The sequence below is a fragment of the Panthera tigris genome, chromosome A1 (genome assembly GCF_018350195.1).
Source record: "Panthera tigris isolate Pti1 chromosome A1, P.tigris_Pti1_mat1.1, whole genome shotgun sequence".
Classification (NCBI taxonomy): domain Eukaryota; kingdom Metazoa; phylum Chordata; class Mammalia; order Carnivora; family Felidae; genus Panthera; species Panthera tigris.
In genome coordinates, this window is record NC_056660.1 from 220,855,703 (window position 1) to 220,861,846 (window position 6,144).

The window sequence follows — 6,144 nt, forward strand, 5'->3', positions numbered from 1 at the left end:
GGACTCTTTTTCAGATTCCTGGAAATCTTTCTCTCTCAACTACCTTTCATTTGGTACTCGGACACAAATTTCCCTTTATTTCCATTCTCTGGCTTCTTAATGCCTTCTTATTGTGTTCTGCTCCCCAAAAGTGCCTCTAAGCAGAAAACCTGGATGATTCAGGAGTCTACTTCATTTTGTTTTCCTCCCGCAGGGAACATAGGCTTACTTCCTTTTTCTCCCCCCTTCTGTCTGAAAATAGTAATTTCTCACATTTTATCTTGTTTATAGTGGTTTATGGAGGAGGAAGAGGGCTCATCTGGTGCCACTTATTCTACTGTGGCTGAAATAGCAAGTCTCTGAAATAATATTTTTGAACAAGTAACAAAGAATGGATCCTGTGCATGGGGAAGGGGTTAGCCTTAACTAGGATCCAGAAAGACGAATCCAGAAGTTTTGAACACTTACAAAACCCAGCATGCAATATTTTCTTATAATCCTCCTCTCTTTCTTTTTCTGTTTTGTTTTGTTTTGTTTTGTGTTGTTTTGGGGGATGGGATGGGTCATCTACTGTTCCATGCCACAGGCCTTCTGACCGCAACACTCACTTCCTACCTTTTTTGCCTTCCCTTTCAGATCCAGTATCCAATTGTGTAGATATCTATGTTCTTAATTTACCTGCCACTTTCCTTGCTTTTCATTGCAACTGTATGAGCACAGGCTGTCGTTACATCTTGACTAGATAATATATAATAAACTCTAACTTTTTCACTTGCTTTAATATTATACTAACAAAAGTAATGACATTAACACAATATATTAGTCTGCCCAGGCTGCCATAACAAAATACCACAGACTGGGTGCCTTAAACAACAGAAAATCCTTTTTTTTCACAGTTCTGGAGGCAACGAGTCCAGTCAGGTTAGTTCTTGGTGGAGGCAAGTTTCCTCATTTATTGTTCTAGTTCTAGCCTTACATGGCCTTTCCTCAACACCTGTATGGACAGGACAGTGGGGGTGTGGGAAGAGCCAGTTTTTGGTATGCCATTTTCTATAGAGACTAATCCATCAGATCAGGGCCCCACCTTTAATTTTTTTTTGACGTTTATTTATTTTTGAGAGAGAGAGAGAGAGAGCAGGGAGAGGCAGAGAGAGAGGGAGACAGAATCCCAAGCAGGCTCCAGGCTCTGAGCTGTAAGCACAGAGCCTGATGCAGGGCTTGAACTCATGAGCAGTGAGATCATGATATGAGCAAAGTGGGAAACAACCCACTGAGTCACCCAGGTGTCCCCAGTGCCCTACTTGAAGACCTAAGTAGCTAACTGGGGTTAGGTCGCCAACATATGAATGGGGGGGTGGGCCCAATCAGTCCTTAATAGACTACTACTCAAATTAAATTTATAACACCATTAAAAATATCAATTTAAAACTAATATTAAATATTAAGACTTTCAACAATGGCTGTATATATGAAAAGCAAAACCCAACGTTTCTTCCAATCTGTTCTATGATATTCCTTTACAGTTTAATTCACTGATTGGTAGCCTAACAAATCATTTCTTCCTACAGATTTGGGACATGATACGATACTTTTATTTTGCAAATCCACCTAGTAGACATGCACATACACAGATAGATATAAGGATACATAATATAAAATCTTAGATATATTAGTTACATACATTCGATACCAAATATGTAATTTCTGTGTCTCTATATATCATTACCAGAATAATAAACTGATTAGGCTCTAACTTTCAGATAACATTGGGAGAGGTAGAAATTAAATTATCTTTCCATGTTTACAAAGTAAAGCCTTATAAATTGACATTCATAATCAGAATTATTTCTGCATGTTGCTTGTTACCTGAACTCTGTGATAGATTATTACTAACTGAATGTGATGGACATCATCTGAGTTCTACACAATGTATCATTGCCTAAAAATTCAAGGGCGTAAGAGAGGAAGGTGCTGAGAATATAAAAATCAGGCGTGTGCTTATCTGGCATGGGTCTCATTTTACGACGACAGGAAACATTTTATAAAACCAGAATTATATAGCATTTTTTCAATAAAAATTTATAAAATAGAGAAAGAAAAACATTAAGGGACTTAGAAGAGTATCTCATGGAATATATTAAATTCTAACCATTAGTTTAAGAAACTATGAAACTAGAAAAAAGTACAGAGATTGATAATGAATGTATTGTAGCTACAAATTTTATTTTAATTCCCATGTAATGTATTAGAATAACGACAGCTGAGGAGTTAAGGAAACAATCATGATTAATCACAACAATTTATTCAAGAAGTCATAAATTTCATAGATAACTTCGTATTTCATAATTTTACATTTCCACTGAGATTATTTGTGATAATTATAAAATCACATGCTATATATATAGATCTTGATATTTTTTATGAAGTGGTAATAATGTGATTTACACAGGTGGGAGTATGGACCCCCCAATACATGTATTATCTGAACTATATATCATATACAGAAAGAGAGAATGCAATGGTTAATAAATGCAACTGAGGTTAATTAAATGTGTTCTTCACACAAAAAAACCTAATTCTCAAACTATCATTTATTCTCTTTAAAATACTGATATATTATTTAGCTGAGAGCATTATATAAATTTTAACACTTTACAAACTAATAATAATATTACATTAACATGTTTTAAATTTTGATCATTATTTGCAAATGCTGATTGTCGTTTTCTCCTTATTCACCATCAAGTTATTAAAAGCAAGTCAGCAGGGCGGTGGCTGTCTGCGGCTGGGGGCGGAGTCTCAGGAGCCGGGGTCCCCGGGCTGTGCTGAACGCGTAACGTGCAGAACTGCTTAGAGATGTCATAACCGTCTTTTCATGGCAATGATCTCTGCATCTCCATTTTCCAGTGGGGAAACTGAGGCCCACTGAGGTCCAGGAAGAGCCAAGATTCACCCCCTGGTCTGTGTGACCACACCTGCCTGGTGATTTGGGGAAACCAAGCCAGCTATCAAGCACATGCCTCTGTGCCCTTGGGGTGCCACCACCAGGGACAGCAGGCCTGATGGGGTTGGTGTTATGGAACCTGGTCTGGATCTCCCAGTGGAAGAACCAAGTGGCACTCGGCGATCTTGGAAGGCAGGAGGTTTATTTTACCTCGTTGGGCTCAGAGGAGATCGGTCTCCAGCGGTCTGAGTCCTGAGCATAAGCAGAGGGGACAATTTATTATTTATTATTATTTTTATTTATTATTTATTTATTTATTTATTTATTATTTTGTTATTTATTATTTATTTATTATTTATTATTTATTATTATGATTTTACTTCGCATTAGTAGTAAATTGGCACCCTCACAAGAGAGGTGGGAAGAAAAACCCAGAAGGAGATTCTTGGGGCAGGGACTGGGATTCCCCTATCAGTCCTATGGACCATCTTACAACAGATTTTTCCCTCTCAGTGGAGCTCACCCACTGCCATCAGGGGAGGCCTGAAGGTCCTTCTGCACTGGGCTGGCCCTGACAGCGGAACCCCAAGGCCACCTTCGACGAGGCCACACTGACCGTAGAGGCGGTCTAAATCCCCATCATGCACAACGTTGGCGTCACTCCAAGTTTGTTCAGTCTCTGCTCTGTCAGATGCCCAGACCCAGATCTGGCTGCCCCCAAAACCCATCTTAGAGTTTTCCGGAGACCCGGCAGTGTACTTCCCCTGAGGTTTTATTTCTGGAACCGGCTTGAACCCTTCGGAGCCCGCTGTGTGCGGCTGTGGGCCTACAGAAGCCAAGTCTTGCTCAGAACCGGCAGAGCAGGGGTGCGGCTCCTGAGCCCAGCCTCCTCTGAGTGACTCTTTGGGCAGGGAAACCGGGAGTTTGTGAATGACCTCCCTCCTGTGAATGCGTCACTGTACGAGCTGTCCAGCCCAGACGTGATCCATCATTTTCAGAACCAAAGTTTGGGCGTGGCCTTTCTGCACCGATGCCGCCTCACTGTCTGAGCCGGTGTCCCTCCTGGAGAAGGAGGCCAAGAAGTTTGCTTTCAAGGACTGCATCCCACGCCCCTCCGGCTGCATATCCAGCCGCACCACGTGTCGACACCGCCGTGCCTGTGCAGCGTTTCCCGCAGGTTTGCGTGCGTCCTCCAGCCAGGCAGTGCTTCCCAGCAGGTCAGGTCATCACGGTCAGGTCCCTGGCCACACCGCAGCGGGTGGCACCCTGCTTTGGCCCGGAGCGTGTGCCTGCGTGCCACCCGGAGCTTGTAGCCCCGGTAGCAGAGGAGAGCCCTTCCACATCCAGGACAGAACCTGGACCTGAGTTGGCCACCAGACTCCCCCACTCGTGAGGCTCCAGAGACAGGCACTGGTGGCATCCACTGGCAGCCAGTACAGGCAGAGGGTCCCAGTGGCAATGGCAGCAACAGGAATCCCCAAGCTGGCCCATGGGGGAAGGTCCAGGAGGTGGGTGACAAGCCAGTGGAAAGGCCTCAGGAAGTGCCAGAGACCTCTTTCTGTGACTTCCAGGATGTCACCCACACGGTGCTGAAAGAAAGCCACAGCAGCATCCACTGTCCGGACAAGGGCCTGGAGCTTCCTGGGCCGGGGCCCTGTCCTCGCTGTCACCGGTACACGGCTCTTTCCCCCGACAGCCGACTCCAGCCACCACCTGTACTGTGAGGTGGCTGCTCCATGGCTGGAGATGAGCGTCCAGGACACTATCCGTGGACCCTTGGTGGAGCCATTCGTGCTGGCCAAGCTGCGGCCCAAGGATGGTCTCTGCTTCATGCACTGGAGCACCATCCGCCTCGACTGCCTCATCCCACGGTGGCCCAGGGTGACCAGGCAGCCGACGCGCAACACTGGCACCTGCGTATGCTCCCCATCGAGCTGGGGCTGGGACGGGTCCTTCCCCAGCTTGCAGGAGCTGCCAGCCGCTCTGTGGGGCTGCTTGTTGCCGGCCGGCGACGACTCTTTCTCCCTACACTGCTGCTGCCGGCCACGGCCAGGAGAAATCTCCAGCCTCCTCATTGTTCCGGGGTCTCTGGCCCACACTAAGCCACTCAACCTCAGCCAGCTCAACTTCCAACGGGTCTGCCAGGATGACATCACCCGTCTGTCCCAGTTGGGCCAAGGCACGAGGAACAGTGCTTATGAGGGCATCTTACGAGTGGGGGGGGGCAGAAGCCCCAAGGAGGGCACGGCAGATGGTGGGGATGCCCCCATACCCAGTGGGGGCCATGGGCTGGAGCTTCAAGTGGAGTCAAGGTAGCCCCCACGACATCGCCTTGGCCTTCTACAAGACAGCCAGCCTCATGAGCCAGGTCTCCCATGTGCACCTGGCCTTTGTGCATGGCATCTGCAGAGGCAGCTATGAGAACATCCAGAGTATAGGGAGTATTGGTCTCCGGACATGTGGCTGGGGTGGAGTGGGGCCACCTGCCCGTAGCCTGGAAGGAAGCAGTGGCCAGCACCCTCAGATACTTGGGTGGGTGGAGCGGACCCCCTGGATAGCCCCCGAGTGCCTGTCTGGCGGTGCCAACAGTCCAACCACCGCAGCTGACAAACAGGGCTTTGGTGCCACCTGCCTGGATCTCTGCTTCCATGCGGAGGCCCCTCCAATGGACTGTGGCCCCTCTGAGAAAGAGTGTTTCTACCGGAAGCAGCACTGGTTTCCTCAGCCCTCACACCCAGAGCTGGCCACACTCACCACCCAGTGCCTGACCTAGGGACCGGCTCAGTGGCCCTCCTTCTGCACCGTCTTGCACAGGCTGTGGGCCCAGAGTGAGCCCCAGCATGTCACCGGGACCCCTGCTTATGCCAGCGCTATGCACTGAAGTTTCTGCACAGTGAGTGAGCATGGGTACCCGTTTCGAATTCACTTACGAATGCACAGATATCTGTGCTGTCCTTAATGTTTTACTTGGGGAGAGCTATGACCTCTTTGGACGAATTAAGCCCTTGCGATTTATTTATTTATGTATTCATTCATTTTTGCTTTTGTTTTCTCTCTTGATGAAATACCCTTTACCCAATTGAATAAATAAGTAAACAAACAAATAAAGCAAGCTAGGAGTAAAATATTTAAATGAAGATCACTACATCTAGAGACATGGCACAAATGTGTTAGATAAGAAAGACCTTGAGGGCCACCTGGATGGTCGAGTCGGTTAAGGG

General features: G+C 46.9%; 1 pseudogene; it reads left to right on the top strand.

Annotated features, from left to right (window-relative positions):
* Positions 1-2,689: 2,689 nt before the first annotated feature.
* Positions 2,690-5,804, top strand: LOC102959533 (annotated as a pseudogene).
* Positions 5,805-6,144: the final 340 nt, after the last annotated feature.